The sequence below is a fragment of the Geotrypetes seraphini genome, chromosome 2 (assembly GCF_902459505.1).
Source record: "Geotrypetes seraphini chromosome 2, aGeoSer1.1, whole genome shotgun sequence".
NCBI lineage: Eukaryota > Metazoa > Chordata > Amphibia > Gymnophiona > Dermophiidae > Geotrypetes > Geotrypetes seraphini.
In genome coordinates, this window is record NC_047085.1 from 101,989,456 (window position 1) to 102,010,590 (window position 21,135).

Genomic DNA, 21,135 nt, shown 5'->3' on the forward strand with positions numbered 1-21,135 from the left:
CTATCTCAATACTCCAAATATTCCTTAATCCTGATCTCTTTTTTTTGTTTAAAAATTCGTTTATTTTCTTATACCATTTTGCGGCTTGGTGTCCTAGAAAATCCGCTTGAAAACAAAGGAATGGTAAACTATATTGAGTGTTAAGATTCTTCCATTCAGGGAACCCTTCCTGAATGGCCTGCTTCAATTGCATCCATTTAAAATATTGTGTTTTATCTAATCCAAATTTTTGTTGCAATTGTGAAAAACTAAGCAGTGATCCATTTACTATTACATCTTTTAAAGTTCGTATACCTGCTTTTATCCATTGTTTCCATACTATTTTAAATCCACCAATTTTGATCCTGGAGTTTACCCAAATAGATTGATTTAAAGATTTAGTCAAAGGATCTGGTGTTAAATTGCTTATAAATCTTAGTGTTTTCCATGTATCTATTAGAATTCTGTTGTCCTTATATCTCCTAGGCATTGTTATACTGATAAAATGTTCTGGATGTAAAGGAAACATGAGGCGCCATTCTAAATATAACCAGTCGGGTACATTTTCCATGAGATCTGGGAGGATCCAATACATTCCCTGTCTTAAAATATAGGCTTGATGGTACCTATAGAAATTTGGAAAATTTACCCCTCCTTCCTTAATTGTTTTTTGTAATGATGCTAAAGCGATTCTTGGTCTTTTCCCAAACCAAACAAATTTTGTTAGAATATTGTTTAATTTTTTATAAAATGACCCCTGAAAAAATATTGGAATCATACTCATTTGATAACAAACCACAGGTAAAATCATCATTTTAACTGTTTGGACTCTTCCCCACCAAGAAAGATGTAAAGGATTCCATTGCTCGCACATTTCTGTTATTTTTTTTAATAAAAGTTTTTCATTCTCTTTTACTGTGTCATCAATTGTATTTTTTATAAGAATACCTAAATATTTTAGTCCTTCCTCTTTCCATTTAAATGAATATGAATCAAATAGTCCTTTGGTGCAATGGATATTAATTGGAAGAACTTCAGATTTTTCCCAATTGATTTTATATCCAGAAAACTTTCCAAACATTTCTATTAAATTAAGTAGATGTGGAATGGTGTCTTCTGGTTCTCTTAAATATAATAATATATCATCTGCATATGCAGATAATTTAAATTCCCAATTAGAAAATGTGATTCCCTTTATTCCCTTAGTTTGATTTATTGCAATTAATAAGGGTTCTAGAACGATATCAAATAGTAAGGGAGATAAAGGACAACCCTGTTTATCATAATCACAAAAGTAAACTAAAACAGTCTCTTTAGCTATAAATGGCAATATTAATATTAATTAGCCAAAAGGGAAGATTTCTGAACTATAAAGAGTTTTTTACCTGATGCAAAATTGTCATTTCTTTAACAAGGCATTAACTCTTTTGAGGCCCTCGGTATATTTATCATAGTCACAAAAGTAAACTATTGTTTATATTTAATCTTGCTCCAGGGGAGCTATATAATGTTTGAATCATTTTAATAAAACCAGGTCCTATACCAAACCATTCTAGAGTTTGATACATAAACTTCCATTCTACTCTATCAAATGCTTTTTCTGCATCTAATGATATTAGAAAAGCTGGATCATTCAAATTTTTTGCTAAATTTAGAGAATGAAATGCTAATCTAGTGTTATGTGAAGAATGTCTTTTAGCAACAAATCCAGTTTGGTGTATATCAATAATAAAAGGAAGAGCTTTTGCTAATCTTATAGCTAGCACTTTAGCAATTAATTTAGCATCTACATTCATCAAAGATATAGGCCTATAATTTGTTATCAATGTCGGATCCCTGTTTGGTTTTGGTAAGACAATTATAACAGAATCAGCCATAGTTCCTGTTATATTTCCATTATTTATTTGATATTGATATAAATTTAATAGATAAGGTAATAAAATATTTTGAAATGTTTTGTAAAATTCAACAGTATATCCATCTCCACCTGGAGCGGATCCAACTCTAAGAGCTTTCAATGCTGATTCTACTTCTTTTAAAGATATATGATCTTCTAAACTTCCTTTTATATGATCCGGAATATTTGGTCCAATAAATGCCTTTAAAAATTCTATACCATCTTGTTCTTTATTTTCATAAGTATCAGAAGTGTATACATCCTTATAAAAATCAAGAAATTGTTTTATAATATCTTCATTACTAGTGTGTGTATTGCCCTGTTTATCCTTAATTGCAATAATCTTAGATTTTCTTTTTTTTGCTTTAATAAAATTTGCTAATAATCTTCCATTTTTATTTGAATTCCCATAATACTGTACTTGCCGACAGAACATATCTTTCCTTACAAATTGAGAAGAAATCTCATTATATTTAACTTTTGTTTTTAATAATTTCTGCAATGTATCGTGTTCCCATTTAGTAATTAATTTTTGTTCTAATAATTTAATTTCTTGTTCCAATTGTATAAATTGTTTTTTAAGTTGTTTTTCCATATATGCAGAATATGATATGATATTTCCTCTCATTGTTGCTTTATAAGCGTCCCATAAAATTTCAATGTTTATGTTATCCAAATCATTAAATTGAAAGAATTCATGCATTTTTTCTTTAATATTTTCTATAAATTTTATGTCTGCAAGTAAAGCATTGTTAAATCTCCAAATTGGTTTAGAATAAACAGATATATCATTTTGTAGATCAATCCACACACCAGCATGATCTGATATAATAATAGGATCAATAATTGCTTTCATCACTTTTTGTGCTATGTTATTAGAAACAAATATATAATCAATTCTTGAAAAGGATTTATGGACCTGAGAACAAAAAGAATATTCTTGATCATTAAAATGAAGGATACGCCATATATCTACTAAATCACAAGTTTGTATCAAATTATCTAATCCTAATGATTTCATTATTTTACTTGGTTTTTTATCCAAAATAGGATCCATTACAGCATTGAAATCTCCAGCTACTATTAAATTAGAAGCAGCCAGTGGTAGTAATATCTGTTGAATATTTTTGAAAAACTCCATTTGATTTGAATTAGGAGCATATAAATTGAATAAATCCAGGGTTGTATTCCTCAGATTCATTTTAATATGTACCCATCTTCCTAATGGATCAAATTTTATTAACTTAAAATCTGCTATACATTTTTTATTTATGAGAATAGCTACTCCTGCTTTTTTTCCAACAGCAGGTGCATAAAAACATTTGGACACCCAACCCTCTTTTAGTTTATTAGATTCAATACCTGACAAGTGTGTCTCTTGTATGAAATAAATATCAGCTTTTTGCTTATGAAGAAAATTTAGTACTTTCTTTCGTTTGATTGGATGGTTAAGACCATTGACGTTAAGAGAATAAATTTTAAGAGCCATTTAAATTAAAAAGTAATATTTTAATTAAAATTTTATAAATATATTTTTGATCAGATATCCACACATGTTTAATATTTATTCTTCTAGTTATTATTAAACCCTTAATTTTAAGATTTTCTTTAATTAATTTCATCTCCCTTTTCCCATCCCCCTCCCTTCCCTCCCCATTTAGCAAAAATAGTGTATACTTGGTAACACGCATATCAAGGTCAGCCATAACACACTCCAAGAAGACCCTTTAGCTTTCCAAATACAGTTTAAGTCATTAAATATTTAAATAAAATTAAAATATAAATAATTCATATATTATATATCTGTGAATTCAATCAGTTACATATACATTTCTTAGGATATTTTAAAAGTCTATATTTATTACCATCAATTCATTAATAATTAAATAAATATAGTATTTTTCATTCTATCTCAAAAAACTTTTTCCTCTTATCTTATATTTTATTATAGTAATATCATTAATATGGGAACATAATGATATAGGAACAATAGTTTCACAAGTAAAGAATCTCCCCCCCCCCCCCCCATGAGAGAACACCGCTAAAATCACACACCAGGCACATACATCGTTTTTCCACTTATCTGATTCTTTCTCTCTCTCTTCTCATTTTTATTTTCTTCTTTTTCCTTGTCTTCTTTCTTCTTCTTTTTTTAAGGAGATTATATTGAATAGTTCTTTACGATCTTCCAAAGTTATTGTAATCCATTTTCTGATTTCTTCTTCTTCTTTTTTCTTCTTATATTTTATATTATATGTTCATGTTGTGTTTCCGGTATGAAAAAAATCCATTTCCTTCGTTCCTTACGCATAGACCTTCGGGATTGTAAGTTTTTAGATTTTTTAAGTCATTTTAAAGAGAGAAGAGGAAACACAATTTAAACAAGCATATATATGTGTCCGGTGTGCGACCCCGCAGCAGTCTCACCACAGGAAAAGAAAAACTTCACCCGAAAAACCATTCTCCTCAATTTTTTATTTATTTATTTTTTTTAATCTCTGATGTTCCCATCAATATATTCTGTCTGTAATCAATTTCAAAGCAGGCTTTTAGTTATATTATCCTTTCTATATTACATTCATTTAAATTTATGTTAACTTTCTTTTTCATATTTTATATTATAATTATTTCCTGTTAAACTTAGAAACATATAATTGCATTAAGCCTTTGAAATTTTTTTTTTTTTTTTTTTTTAGAATGTCTGTTACATTCTAATTCTATTGAAAAGAATATATTTGAAGCTAAATAAAAACATTCTAAATCGTTGCATTTTGAAATATAGTAAATTCTTTAAAGTTATTTTCTCTATATAATTAATATATGATGATATATATAGTATAATATTTCCCCAAATTTATATTAATAAATTGAAGACATATTATTCAAAATTAGGATAACATAGGTATTTCTTGAGTTTGAATAAATTTCTCTAGTTTCTCAGCATCATCAAATGTAAAAGTTTTATTTCCGATGGTAACCTTCATGTTTGCAGGATACATTAATCCAAACTTTGCACCTAATTCTCTTAGTTTTGGCCTCAATTCCAACAACTTTTTCCTTTTTATAGCTGTGTTTTTAGCAAAATCAGGAACAAAGTGGATATAAGCATCTTGATATTTAAGACCTTTATTTTGCTTTGCTAGTTGAAGTATTTCTAAGACCTGTTGGTGGCGCAATAGTTTGAATATAAATGGTCTTGGTCCGTGTTGATTTTCTCCTCTCTTCATAGGCACTCTATGTGCTCTTTCTACCTCTATGGGATATTTTGTTTTTATAGGAAGTAGTTTGGGTAACAGATTTTCAATAAAGAGTACCGGATTTCCCTTTTCTGCTCCTTCTGGTAATCCAATAAAACGGACATTACTTCTTCTTTCTCGATTAGAATAATCTTCAATTTCTTTAGTAAGTATTTCTATTTTTTTTCTATCTGTTCGACTGTAACTTGCTTCTTCTTCTACAAACATCATTCTTTCTTCTAGATTATTTGACTTTAATTCCAGGAGATCCATTTTTTTGTTTAGTGCTGAAACGTCCTCTGATATATTCGTAACTTTTTTCGTTAATACTGATAGCATTTCTTTTATTTCCTTTAGTTCTTTTACTACTTCTATATCTGTCATTTTTGAACCTGTCTCCTGTTCCGGTTTTGATCTTTTGCTGCTACCAGCCACCGCAAAGTCGTTTTTGTTCTGTTTTCCTGTTGCCATTCTTTTATCTTGTCTTCTTTATTAATCCAAGCTTTTTTTTTCCTTATTTTTAAAGTTTTTTTTTTAGACTTTTTGCAGACTTTCAAGGTCTTTTTCTTGGAGCTCACTTATTAGCCAACCTTCCTCATGCGCTTCCAAGCCACGCCCCCTTCTTGATTTATTTTAATAAATTTAATATTTAACTTAAAACAATACACTGTAATTGTGATATTCTTTCAAAAAATCTTTTTCAAATACTGTGTGGATTATTCGGATTTGAAAAACTGGATCACAAAAACTTATCTGCTTTGTTTAGTAGTCTTCACTGGCGGAGTCTTTATCATAAAATCTCAATGCATGTCCAATTTGCCAACGCGGCCAGCGTTTCGCGGGAATTATATACATCCGCTGCGTCAGGGCCACCAGGACATTAACACATACATCCACACTACAAATAAATAAAAAAGTTAAACTACATTCACACTCAGAAAAATTTTAAAAGGTTAAATAATACAACACTCACATCAGTGCATTCGGTCACAGCTTTTCAAACGGTGCCAAGATGGCAACTACAACTTTTTATATCCTCCATAACGTGAATAGCGTGCTGACGTAACCAGCACGTGACACATAGACACTTCACAGTTCAAAGAAAGGTAATTAATAGAAATGTTGCCATTCGAAGGACCTATTCAAACCCTTAGGCCAAAGGGTATCTAATCTATTAATCCAGCGTTGTTCACGTTGTGCAAGATAGCGCCTAAAATCACCCCCTCTATTTCCCGGGATAACCACCTCCAGAATTAGGGCTTTTAGAGACCAGAACTCATGGTTATTATCGATACAATGTTTAGCTAAAGGCGCCCCAATTATTTTATTTTTGATGTTACTTTTATGTTCAGTGAGCCTTATAGTAAATTTCCTGGAAGTCTGCCCTACGTAAATTAAATCACAGGGACATTTTATGATGTACACAACCACACAGGTTTTGCAATCAAAATGTATTCGCACTTGTCCTTCGGATTGCAAAATCTGTCAGTACATACCATTAGCTTACACATTTGGCAAGCCCCACACATTCTATGACCCAAATGAGTGCCAGCATCGCCAAATCTACCGCTAGGTAACTGAGAAGGGCACAAAATCTCTTTAAGGTTCCGGGTACGCCGAAAAGCTATTCTTAATCGACATGCTTTGAAGGTTCCGGAAGTTTGTAAAATCCCCCAATGTCTCTTAAGGGAACGTACCACTTGGTGACATTGACTAGAATAGGTCACAACGCACGTAATGCATTGTTCACCTAATAACTGAGACCCAGATTTTTTAGAAGTAAACAGAGAATCCCTATAGCTATAACATGCTCTTTTATAGGCTGCAGAAACAACCTTATGGGGATAACCCCGGGACAGGAATTTTTCCTTGAGGACAACAGCTTGTTTTTTAAAGTCACCTAGTGTAGAACAAATTTGTCGCATACGTATAAATTGGGAATAGGGCAAACTTTTTTTCAAAGAACTAGGGTGGGCACTGGAATAGTGAAGAGTGGAATTACAATCCGTAGGTTTAGTGTATACTACAGTATGGAATTCATTATTACGGATTTCCACCGATACATCCAAAAATGAAATCTGATGGGTACTAGAGGTATGGGTAAATTGAACTTTAGGGTGACAAGCGTTCAAATATATAAAGAATTATTCCAATTTTTCTTGACCCCCAACCCAAATCAAAAAAATATCATCAATGTATCTAGTCCAAAAAGAGATAAACTTAGAAAATTCACATCCATACACCCAATCACATTCGAACTTGTCCATAAAAAGATTAGCCACTGAAGGGGGCCATAGTAATCCCCATCGCAATGCCTGATTTCTGGTGAAATAAATGTTCCTCAAACATGAAAAAACTGTCCCGTAAAACTACACTAGCTAAGGAGCAAATGAACTCAGTTGGAACTTTAGGGTTCGGTCTCTTCTCTAAGGTATCATGAATGATTTGTAGTGCTTCAACCTGGGGAATGATCGTATACAACGAGCAAACGTCAATGGTTACCAGGAGGGAGTGAGGTTCAGGCTTAACAGTATCCAATTTTTTAAGGAAATGAGTAGTATCTTGAGTGAAGGCGGCAGTCTGGCAGACAGATTGTTGTAGAAATTTGTCGATATATATAGATGAAGCTTCCAACAGTGCGCCTCGATTAGAAACAATTGGTCTACCCGGAGGAGAACTCAAGGATTTGTGAATTTTCGGGAGTAGATAAATTCGGGAGTAGAATTTTCGGGAGTAGATCCCCCTACCACACCAAGCCCTCAAGACGAAACCCTGGTGGTCTATTGGGCCAACCCCCTCCCTCCCCCCAACTCCCCATACCTTTTTTAGAAGACTGGCAGGAGGGATTCTTATTCCCCTTGCCGGCAGACCCACCTCTTCAAAATGGCAAGTCTTCTCTTTCCCGGTGCATCCTCGGATGCACTGGGAGGGGCCTAAGACCATGGTTGTCTCAGGCATCTAATTCCCCTCCCAGAATACTATGAGTAATGTGTGTAAATGTCACATTTAGGTATCAATGTATTCATGAGCCATAGACCTGTTGTGAATTCATCTGCCAAAATTATGGCATGTTGATACAAGTGTATGTGTTCTTATAAAATAGCCCTGTTATAGAATTGCCTCCAAAATGTTTAACCTCTTTCAAAGAAATTGGAGTTCTAAAAACATGAAGTCTTGATATGTACTTGCAAGGGTACAGTTGATGGAAGCTAATAAAAGTAACAGACTTCAAGAAGGTTTGATAAGCACAGAGGAACCTAAGCTGCAAAAGGTAAGATAGAGAAAGCATGATGTATTGATACTGAAGGAGATGGGGTAATCAGGTGGGCAAAAATAGGCTTCACCTTGAGGGTAAAATGTAAAGAAAAAGGATAACAGTTGGCTTGATCAAGCAGGCTGAGGATGTAGGAAAAAAAGAGGCAAGTACGTTGAAGGAGATGCAAAGAGGATAAAAGTGCACAGAAAAGGCTAATATAAAAGACTACAACAGAGCTTGGGCTTGAAAAAATTAAATGTAATCCATTAGGCCACACTTAATCTGACATGGTTCGCTAACAGGCTGCATCAGGAGTTAAATGTCATACAAATAAATAGGCCAATACAGTACAGGTAAAATTGCATCTAATCTCCTGTATGCATTAATTCTTTCTTTCTGGAATTAAAACCTCTATATGGAATTGTGGTCTGAAAGAGTATTCAGTTCTACACATTATTTCTTAATATTAATTTATTTTTCTTCCTAAATTATATTAGGGTCTGTATCACTAATTCCTTCTGTTTCTTTAAGAGTATTTTGTAATGTTTTTGAAAAATCATTTAAAAAATAAATAAAACCTCTAAATGGGTTTGTATGGCTTCTGGCTTAAACATTGTCAAACAGAGAGCTCTGTTTATTGTCTGTTTTGGCCTTTTCTGTGCAGTTCTCACCTGCTTAATCTAGCATACTACAAATGTAGAGCTCAGTTTAGTATGCAAATTAAGGGGGAGATTCTCAAAACTTCACAGTAAAATCTAACAGGATACAGAGGGAGGAGCCTAAGGAATGATTGGCTCAGACGCCTAAGGCCTCTCCCCTTGGGAGGGGCCTTAGGCGTCTGAGCCAACCAGGGACTTAGGCCCCTCCCTGTGCATCACCATTTTGGACAGGCGGACCTCAGGGCAGGAGGAACTAAGCTTCCCTCTAGAGAATGACACGGGGACAAATTTTTCCACATCCCCGTGGGAACTCATTTTCCCGTGCCGTCCCCATAAGTTCTTTTCCTGTCCCCACCCCATTCCTGCAAGCTCTGTCCTCATCTGCACAAGCCTCAAAAACTTTAAAATCATAAGTGTTCAAGGCTTGTGTGGTTAAGGCAGAGCTTACAGAAATGGGGAAGGGACAAGGACAGTGCCAAAACTAGTGGGGACGGAATGGAAAAATTGAGTTCCTGCGGGGATGGGGACAAATTTGGCCCTGTGTCATTCTCTACATCCCTCCAGCTCTCAACTTCTGACAAAAATACTGGGGGGTTCAGGGGAAAGGAGGTTCAGGGGAGAATCCAGTGGCAGGAAGAAGTGGGTATCCCTCCTGCCTTTTTTGTGAGGTGGGGAGGGGAGGGGATGGTTTTAGAGGGGCACCTGACATGGGGGGGGGGGCTCTGTTGGCAGTATAAAGTGGGCATCCCTCCTGCCAATTTTTTTTAATGAAGGTGATTAGGTATCTTGGGGGATCCTGGCATGGGGTGGGTATACAGTGTAGGAGGGAGTGGACATTCCTCCTGTCTCTCTGTTGGGTGGTTTGTGGACTTGCAGTTGTCATCAGGGGTATGGCGGCTCATCATTGGGGGGGGGGGGCATGTCTCGGCTCACATTTTTTTAAATGGGGCAGATATTTTTCATGTGTAACACACACACAACATCTGTGCCCATTTTTTTTTAGAAAGGTATGGCATGTTATAAATATATTAATTTCTGTTGATAGGACAGATAAATGATTGGTCTTGACCAGTCACTTTTTTCGGCTGACTAAAAGCGATCACTTTTTTTTTGTGCATTGCAAAATCATGTTAGAGCGTCAATCGCTCTGCTAGTTTACATGACATTTCAATATTAATGACCTTATTTGCATGGCCGGAACGGAGAATGATCCATCGTGCAGAAAACCATGCAGTGAGCTGTTTTGTGCATTGGGTCAGCAAATCCGATCGTTGTTAAATCAGTGAAAACCGGTTTAGCGCCGATCGTTAGACAATTGATGACTTTAGTGCATCTAGTCCACATGTAGTCATCTAAAGCAGCTTTTCAGATTTTTAAGGAGCTATCAGGAATTTGAGCTAGGGCTCTTCTTACCACTCCCTAAGGTGATTTATCAGCTGAGAACTTTGCCACATTTTTGAGGATACAATGTCCTCAATTCACACAGCCTTTACTTGTGAACAGCCAATTAATCAAATGTCAGGAACAAAAACAGATACTACAACCATGTTTGAAAGTGTGTCTGCAGTGTTAGTACAGCCGCCTATTTTGAAGGGAGAGATGTTATCAGCCATCATACTGAGGCTATATCATGCAGCCTGGACCCAGTTAGCTTAAAATTAGAAGTGGAAGCAAGGGTCAAGTTCTTGTCTTGCTTGACTTGTCATTACTCAAAGTCTGAAAAATAGATTTTTCGCTTGAGTTCTGAAGGGTACAATGATAAAAACCTTTTATTAAGAAACAGAATTCTACTCATGAAACAATAGACTGTGTGCTGCTAGTTTTGTAAAATCCACTGTGTATTGTCAGTTGCTGGAGACATAGGGCTCCTTTTACAAAGCCACGTTAGCGGCATTAGCGTACGCACCTTTTTAGCGCACGCTAATCCCCGCGCTAGCCAAAAAACTACCTCCTGCTCAAGAGGAGGCAGTAGTGGCTAGCGTGGCCGGCAAATTAGCGCGAGTTAAAAAGCTAGCACGGCTTCATAAAAGGAGCCCATAGTTATCAGGCTGCTCAGAGATTTCTACTATCTTCTGTATCATTGAATATATCTATGGCCCCAGTTAGTTTAATTGGTAAAATATACTATTACGTATTTTTGCATTTCCTTTAATGTTTATGCGGCTATGAGGGAATTGAATAAAACAGCACAGAAATTTAGTCCCCCCCAAATTCTCATGCCATATATATATATATATATATAATACCATTTAGGTCCTGATTCTAGAAATGATGCCTAAAGCAAGGCACCTAGGGCCAGATTCTATAAAGGATGCCCTAATTGCTGCCGCCTAGCACTGCCTAAGTTCGAGATTCATGCTTAACTTATTTTTTTTAATTGGCTTAATCGTCATGGTAACCGGTGTAGCTGGTTTTTGGCTAATCAAAAAAAAAAAAAAAAGATTAAACAATGTACGAGTTCGATGCTGACCTCGTAAGATGACTAACGATACCTAAGTGGAGGTGCCTTCCACAGTCTAAGGATGCCTAACTTTATATTCGTTAAATTTTCTACCCTCTAGTTGATATCCCATCCAACATGTTCTGTTCCCCCTAAGTATGTTAACTTAATCTCCCTTCCATATTGATGCTATGTAACCCCAGGTATGTTGGATGCTATGTAGAGTGTTAACTTGTGACCCGTTCTGAGCTTTCTGAAAGGAAGGGATATAAAATTAAATAAACAGTAGGTGTGGTTGTGGGCAGCGAATAAGCGTGGTTGACTTAGGCATCGTTAGGCATTCGAGATATGCTTCTCTAAATTAGGTGAGGGAAAAGCTGGCCTAATGGAGCAGCGTCTACTTTTAGGACACCTAGCAATGCCTAAAGGGATCTTTTATTAAGGCGTGCTAGCTGATTTAGCGCGCGCTAAATGCTAACAAACCCATTATATTCTATGGGCACGTTAGCATTTAGCGCACGCTAAATCGGCTAGTGCACCTTAGTAAAAGACCCGCTAAGTCCGCTTAGGCACCAATAAATGTGATTCTATAAATGGCTCCTAGCGGTTGATTGACAACTGTGCAGAGAAGCGCCTACAATGTAGGAGCTGTTAGGTGCCATTTATAGAATCTGGGCCCTAGATCAGTGCACCTAGCCAATCTAGGTGCCTAACTTATATAAAAGGCTTAATTGATGCTGATAATTAACAATTAGCTCCTTGTAATTGACATAAATTGGATGATAAGGTGCCTAACTTTTTAGGTGTCTACCACTTTGAGGTAAGCGTCTAGTACAAGGCACTTACCAGAAAGTAGGTGTAGGTAGGGGGTTAGATCATGGACACGTTTTCATGTAAGCATTTGTTTTGGACTTATGTGGTGTTAGGCATCTAAATTACGCACCCTCATTTAGGCCAAGAAAACTGGCTTAAATAAGTGCGCCTGAGGTTCCTCATCTGAATAAATAAAGATTAAAAAAAAAAAAGAATGCCTATCTATGCCTATGCCCACTTTAGGCACCATTAAGTGCGATTCTATAACGTGAGCCTAGCTTTTATAGAATTGCACTTAAGTGTCACACTACTCGGCACCTAAGTTTTAGACATCATTTATATAGGTTCAGGGCCTTAGTGTGGGCCCCACACCTAATGGACTTATGACTGCTGAAACCTGGTATATTAGGTGCAGTTAGGCTCTATTAGGTAATTTCATGCACAGCTTTTCAGAATGCTCCTGACACGCCCTTGGCCATGCCTCCTTTTGACATATGCACCATGGGAGATATATGCTGTGCCTTACAGAACACATTTTAATGAGTGCCAAGATGGTTCTCACATGAAACTTAATTGTTAGTACCCAATTATTGATAGTGCAGAGCAGTGGCATAGTAAGGGGAGTTGTGGTCCGCCCCAGGTGTGGTCTTCCTAAGGGCATGGCACCCCTCCCCTCTACGCCCCTGCTCCTCTCTCTGCTGCACGCATGCACCCCTTGCCTTCCCCCGTACCTTTTTTACTTCACCGGCCTGAGGTTGCTGCCCATGTCAGCATCGGCGCTCTCTCTGACATCACATCTGGGACACACACATAGGGTGAGCGGACACTGATGTGGGCATGCTGCTCATGCCGGAGAAGTTAAAAAGATATTGAGAAAGGGAAGATGGTGCATTTTCGGCATGGGGGGGGCAGAGGAAGGGCGACGCTCAACTTTACTACGCCTCTGGTTCAGAGCTCATTATTTACTTTATTTGCATGTGCATCTCAGAAGCATGCCTAAAATTAGGAGCACAACTGTAGGTTGAATCAGATCAGTCAAGCTAAATATTTGTCATTAGAAATGACATTAAAATTAGTGCTAAATAAATATAATCATCCAAATCAAATATACCAGCAGAAAGAGACAATCACTAACCCTCTCATTCTAAAATTTTGTATGTATATTTTTTTCACTAGGCCCTGGATTCTGTAAACGGCGTCCCGATTGTAGGCAGTGGTAGGCGTCCTACCACTGTCTAACCAGCCAATCGGGATGCACTTTTTTTAAAAAAAGCTTCCAAGGCAGGCCTCCTAGATTGGCGGTGCCTCCAGGAGCCTAGGGAGGCCTGAATGTCCACCTAAGCTGGCCTAAGGCTAGGCATGATTTGTGCCGGAAGTAGCCTTAGGTGAACCTAGGCGGACATATATGTCTCTTTATTCCAGCGGCTGCTAAGCTTATCATGACAAGGGATATCCTTGTTGCAATAAGTTCAGTGCCCCCACCCCCGAATGAGTGCGGCAGGAAAGATGCCCAATCCCTCCTTTTGGGAACACCCCCCTCCCTGAAGATTGCCGGTAGGAGGGTGTCCAATCCTTCCTGCCAGAAACCCCCCCCCTGAAGATCGCTGGCAGGAAGGTGCCAATCCCTCCTGCCGAACACTCCCACCCTCACCCCGAACAAAACCAGCAGGAAGGTGCCCAATCCCTCCTGACGGAAAACCCCCACCCCTCCCAAATGAAACTGAAAGGAGGGTGCCCAATCCCTCCTGCTGGAAACCCTCCCCTCCATAGATATCGCAATGACCCTCCTGACCCCCCCCCCCGCTAACCTATATCTACGGTGTGGGGGGATTCTGTCAGGAGGGATTAGGCACCCTCCTGTCGGTTTCATTCGGGGGTGGAGGGTTTCTGTCTGGAGGGTTTAGGCACCCTCCTGCCAGTTTCATTCGGGGTGGGAGTGGAGGGGGGGGTGTTCCGGCAGGAGGGATTGGGCACCCTCCTGCCAGTTTCATTCAGGGGGTAGGGGTTCTTCCGTCAGGAGGGTTTGGGCACCCTCCTGTCTGTTTCGTTCAGGGAGGTGTTCTGGCAGGAGGGATTGGGCACCCTCCTGCTGGCAATCTTCAAGCGGCATAGAGTGTTTTCTGGCAGAAGGGATTGGGCACACTCCTGTTGGCGATGTACAGAGGGGCATGGGGGTGTTCCAGCAGAAGGAATTGGGCACCCTCCTGCAGACAATCTTCATGGGAAGTGGGAGGGGGGTTCTGGGCATCCCTCCTGCCGTGTTTGTTCGGGGGGGGTTGGCGGTCGCAGGAAGATACCTTGCGATAAACTTAGTGACTGTGTCTACAATAACTCAATTCTCTAAACGGTATCTGTAACATGGACGTCAGTTACAGAATTGGGTTTATTTTAGGTGGCCTTATCTGTATAGGATACCCGTCGGCTTCTGAGACCGGGCGTCCTATACAGAATCCGGCCCTAGGTGTGCAAAATTGCACACACAGGCTGCAGAATAGTGCTAGCTATGAATTTAGTTAATTGGCAAATTGCATTAAAAAAAACCCCAATAATTGATAGGCACTAGTTTGCAATTATATACTCAACTGCACTTAGTCATTATTCTAGAAATGCTTTAGCTGCCCTTGGCCTGCCTATGCTCCTCCCATGCACAAGATCAGTGCACAAGAAATTACACACTCATCATTATAGTATAGTGCCTAGCTAGATGTGCACATAAATTCTAATTATTGTTAATTAGCACCAACAATTGATTATTAACACACAATTTTTATTTATTTATTTATTCAGTTTTCTATACTGTACTTCCAGGAGAGCTCAGAATGGTTTACATGAGATTATTCAGGTACTCAAGCATTTTTCCCTGTCTGTCCTTTATTGGCGCTAATTTGTTGCTTAATTAAAATGTACACCCAAATTTGCATACACAATTTTGTGCGCCATATATGGAATCCAGGGAATGATGGGACAGAAAGTCAATAAATGTCCCAATCAGTGGCTTAGTAAGGAGGGGCGAGGAGGGCGGTCCTTCCTGGGTGCCATGTTCGTGTGGGCGCCGACATTCCTCCTCATCTCCACCCCTCCATATCTTTAGTTGAAGTTGTTGTTTGCGGCGGTCAACAACGTTCTCTTCGCAACCCCGTTGGCTCTCCCGCCGACATCACTTCTGGGTGCCGTACATAGGAAGTGATGTCAGAGGGAGAGCTGACAGGGTTGTGAGGAGCACGTTGTTGACTTCCACGAGCAACACTTCAATTAGAGGTATGGGGGAAGGGAAGGCGCACATGGTAGGTAGGATCAGGGAAGGATCTGGGGAGGCACCCGTTGCAGGTGCAATCGGAGAAGGAGTGCAAGGCCAGCCGAAGAGAGACTGTAGGAGCTGTGCCTAGTCCTGAGCACATGGTAGAAGAGTCCTGAGCACATGGCAGAACAGTGAGCGGAGAGTGTCCTAGCAGGAAGAAGCAGAGAGAGGAGCAGAGAAGGCGGTGCTAGCAGGGGAATAGGCGAGAGCTAACTCCGCCCACCCATGATGTCACCAGCCAAACTCCCCCCATAAAAGGGGACGAGCCAATGGCATGCAGCCGTTCGGCGCGCAGCGAAGGCGAGCAGCAAAGGCGCTCGCCTTAGCAAGAGCGCCTTTGCAAAGAGCCTTAAGAAGAGCCAAACTACACAAGACAACGATACCTTAGGGCAACAAGCGGACCTCTCAAACACACTATCCTTTCACCCTAATCGTACAGGCTCTCATACTAACTCACAGACAGCAACCCTCTCAGACATCTCAAACTCTCAGTCTCTCAGACACCCTTATCTTTCAAGCACTAGATACCCCAATCTTCCAACTCTCAGACACCCTAATCTTTCAAAATCTCACACCTGCTCACAGACAGATTTTTCTAATTTTCCTAATTCTCTACCTTACTGACAAGCAGACCTCAATTACAACTCAGCAATGGCAGGGAGGACAAGAAGCACGAATTCTACAATCAAGACTAGTATTCCAGTCGCTATGGCGATCCAGGAAGCGACCACGGATTGCGTGCAGAAGGAGGAGGACCCAGGACAGTGGACAGAGGTCTCTGTGCAGACCGAGACCATTCCCCAGCGCTACACTACAGTCTCTACACAGACAGAGGAGGCCGCGCAGCTGGATGGAGATCTCATGCAGGAACTAAGGAGCCTCAGGGAGGAGGTGATACGCCTGAGAAGCATCCGAGAGGACGAGGCCTACATCGACGGAATCGTCCAAGAGCTGTCCCAAATCACCAAGCAGGCCCATGACAAGTCCATCCTTGAGACGCTCAAATCATCAGCTTTGAAACCAACAATTGGGATACAGGAAATGGCTAGCGGCACTGACTCCTGGCAGCTGGTGACCTCCTCCATGGGCAAACCCGTGGAGACCCCCCCCTTTTTTTTCAATCTCTTCATCTTCTCCTTCTTCTTATAAACAGGGCTCTGTACATCAACCCCTCAACTCACCCTGCGGAACAGATTCCAGATTCTTCAGGAAGGAACTGCCAATGAGGAACAGGAGCAGGCCCAACACACAGCTCCATCTCCAGGGACAACTGACCGGCTCCCGCCAAAGAAGTGCAGAGTAATAGTCATCGGGGATTCCATGCTGAGGGGCACCGAGGGACCAATTTGCAGACCGGATATGCAATCTAGGGAGGTCTGCTGTCTGCCTGGAGCCAGGATACGAGATGTCACTGCCAGTCTGGATAGATTACTCATGCCCCGAGACCACTTTCCTATGCTTCTTGTCCACATAGGAACCAACGACACTGCCAGGAACACACCAGAGACTTTGGAGCACTGGGTGAGAGGCTGAAGCGGACAGGAGCGCAGGTGATTTTCTCATCGATCCTCCCAGTTAGAGGCAAGGGAAGAGCCAGAGATAAATGTATCCTGAGGACGAACGAGTGGCTACAGGGATGGTGCTGGGATATGAACTTTGGATTCCTAAACCATGGGGAAGCGCTACAAGGACTTCAGGGACCAGATGGACTCCATCTGACCAGTAGGGGTAAGAACATCTTCGGACACCGACTAGCCCGCCTGCTTCACAGGGCTTTAAACTAGGTAAGTCGGGGGAGGGTACCCATTCACATATTAGTGCAGAAAGGAATTATCCTGATGAGGTGAGTCGAAACTCCGCTTCCATGTCCAAGGTAAGTACCCACATTGCAAACAGTTCTTTAGGAGTCACACCGACTCGGGTAGGATACGCCTCACAGGGACTTAGCAAACACAAGATATGGAGGGCCATGTATGTCAATGCACACAGTTTAGGTAACAAAATTCTAGAATTAGAGGCTGAAATAAGGAATGCCGACCTAGATGTGGTGGCAATATCTGAAACTTGGTTCACGGACTCACATGGGTGGGATATGGCTATACCGGGCTAAAATCTACTTCGTCAGGACAGAGAGGGAAGGTTAGGAGGGGGGGTAGCTCTATACATTAAAGAGGACATCAAAACCACCAGGATCACAGATGTCAAGTACACCGGGGAGTCCCTCTGGGTAAACCTGGCAAGAGGCAGAGAAAAATGCCTGTATCTAGGTGTGATATACAGACCCCCAAGACAACTGGAAGACATGGACGCAGAATTAATTGAAGACATAGAGAATATCACTCTACGAGGAGAAGCTGTACTGCTAGGGGACTTCAATATGCCTGATGCAGACTGGAACTCATTTTCAGCGACAACCAGCGGTAGCAGGAGGCTCTTAATCTCCATAAAGGGAGCACGTCTCAAACAAATGGTAACGGAGCCCACTAGAGCCCAGGCGATCCTCGACCTGGAACTCACCAACGGGGAAAGCGTCTCAGAGGTCTCAGTAGGAGATACGCTAGCCTCCAGCGACCACAACATAGTATGGTTCAACCTTAGGAAAGGCTTCCTTAGATCAAACACGAAAACAAAGGTACTCAATTTCCGGGACACAGACTTCGCACGCATGGGAGATTTCGTCCATCGGACGCTGCAGGACCAAGCGGAGACCGATGATGTAGAAGCTAAGTGGTTAACACTGAAATCAACCATACATGAAGCAACTAGCCACTTCGTAAAATCAGTAAATAAATGACAAAGAAACAATAAACCCCAATGGTTCACCGCGGAGATCTCGCACCTCATTAAGGAGAAGAAAAAAGCGTTTCTCTCCTACAAGCGCACGGAGAAAAGAGAGGCAAAGGTAGAATATAGGACCAGGTCTACAGCGGTCAAAATGGCAGTTAGGGAGGCAAAACTTCGAGTGGAAGAAATTCTGGCAAAAAACATTAAAAAGGGGGACAAATCCTTCTTCAGGTATATTAATGACAGAAAAAGGAACACAGGCGGGATAGTACGCCTTAGAGACCGGACGGAAGTTATGTGGAAGCAGATTCCGATAAAGCCGAACTACTGAATGAATACTTCTGCTCAGTCTTCACCTGTGAGGCACCGGGACACGGTCTGCAGTTGAAGGCAACACAAAGCACAGAAGACCCGTTTCAGAATTTTGAGTTCACATCAGGTGAAGTTTACAGTGAACTGGCAAGACTCAAGGTGAACAAAGCCATGGGACCAGACAATAGAGTTCCTATGAGCGTCGGAAGCAGCGCAGGCCATTCAGTGTGGCTCTCTGTGCTAAAAACTGCTAGCGCAGTTTGATAGAAGAGGCCCACAGTATTTTTCAAATGTTCACTATAGTCAAATTAGGTCTGAGAAAGACAAAGCATTATGCAAAAGTTGACCTCCTAGGAAGAGAGTTTATATGCAACCCTATTCCCACTTCAGCCCCAGTTACCTACATAGGTCATAAGAAGATAAGAATTGCCATACTGGGTCAGATCTAAGGTCCATCAAGCCCAGTATCCAACAGTGGCCAACCCAGGTCCCAAGTATCTAGCTAGATATCAAATAGTAAGCAGTGGATTTCTCCAAGTGGACTTCAATTTTAGGAAATTAACCAAACCTTTTTAAAACTCTGCCAAGCTAACTGATTTAATCACATTCTCTGGCAACAAATTCCAGAGTTTAATTACATGTTATGTGAAGAAATATTTTCTCCAGTTTGTTTTAAATTTACTTCTTAGTAGCTTTACCACATGCCCCCTAGTCCTAGTATTTTTGGAAAGAGTGAACAAGCGATTCACATCTACCCTTTCCATTCCACTCAGACCTCTATCATATAATAATAATAATAATTTTATTCTTATATACCGCCAAATCCATATAAGTTCGAGGCGGTTTACAGCAAGAGGCACTGGACAATCAGCGGAGAGGTTACAATTAAAGTCAGCAATACAATCTTACATAATAAAGAAAATGAAAGCTAAAAGGTTCATAGGGTTACAGGATTGAATAAGCAGTGCTGAGAGATTCTTAGTTAACAAATTGATTGAACAGACTTGTTTGTAATAGTTTTCTAAAATTGAAGTAGGATGAAGAGTGCGCGAAAACGTTACTAAGCCAGTCGTTCCATTTGCCTGCCTGGAAGGCAAGAGTTCTGCCCAAGAATCTTTTGTAGTGGCAGGCTTTTATTGTTGGATAGGTGAACAGATTAATTCTTCATGTGGGCCTAAGATAACTAGCCAGATTGAAGTGGGAAACCAGGTAAGTGGGAGCCAGACCAAATATTGATTTATAACATAGACAAGCGAACTTAAACAGGATTCGCGCCTCTAAGGGCAGCCAATGGAATCTTTGATAGTAGGGGCTTATGTGTTCCCTTGAGCTGTCTCTTCTCTTAGCTGAAGATCTCTAGCCGCTTTAGAATCTCCTCATAGGGAAGTTGTCCCGAACCTGTTATCATTTTCATCGCCCTTCTCTGTACCTTTTCTAATTCGGCTATATCTTTTTTGAGACACGGCAACCAGAACTGCACACAGTATTCAAGTTGCAGCAATACAAGGGCATTATAACATTTTCTTTTTAAAAAATATTCTTTATTAAAGTATTTCAAAATACAGAAGTTTTAAAATCCTGCTTCATAACAACCATATACACTATTATATTAATAATAGCACTTTCCTTCCTTCCAAGCAAATTTCAACATAAATCACAATTTAAAAAAAGAAAAGGGGGTAACCCACATTATAACATTTTCATCTTTGTTTTCCATTCCTTTCCTGATAATTCCTAACATTCTATTTGCTTTCTTAGTTTCCACTGCTTCTTCTTTTCTTTTCTGTTATCTTAATTAGGATAATTCTGTGCTCAAGTTTCAAGTTTTATTAAAATTTGATTTTCTGCTTATCAAGCTTCTAATCGGTGTATGTTAAAAATATAAAACCGGGGATGCATGGCCTATGACATATTGATGTACTGGTATGAAAGGGAAAGAGGGAAATAATTATATTTCAAAAAAAGACAGGAGGCCAATAAAGGGTAGTACAACAGGAAGGTACCTGTCTGTAAGAGAGGTCCTTATGACTTCCAACTGGTCTGGTTTTCAGCCTGTATCAAAACTCAGAATATATGGAAAAAAAAAAATCAAAATTGTCAACAATAACACATTCACAATGATTTAGTGGAAGGTAAAAACATGAGCTAAAAAGCCCCTAAAGGGAGGAAAAGCCTCAGACAGAACCCTCTCACCACCACAGCAGTGGCTAAGGTGTTCAGGCGGAAAACCTCATTGGCATAAAAACTTCCCATGGAGACCACCGTGGTTCTATGTTGGGTTATAATTAAATAACAAAAGATAAGTTTAAAGTCACCTCAAGTGACTCTTTTGAGTCATTATAATTTTAAGAATTTGATCTAGTTACTGGTTTCACCATCTATTTATTTATTTAATTAAAACACAACATAGAGCCACGGTGGTCTCCACAGGAGGTTTTTATGCTGATGAGGTTTTCCGCCG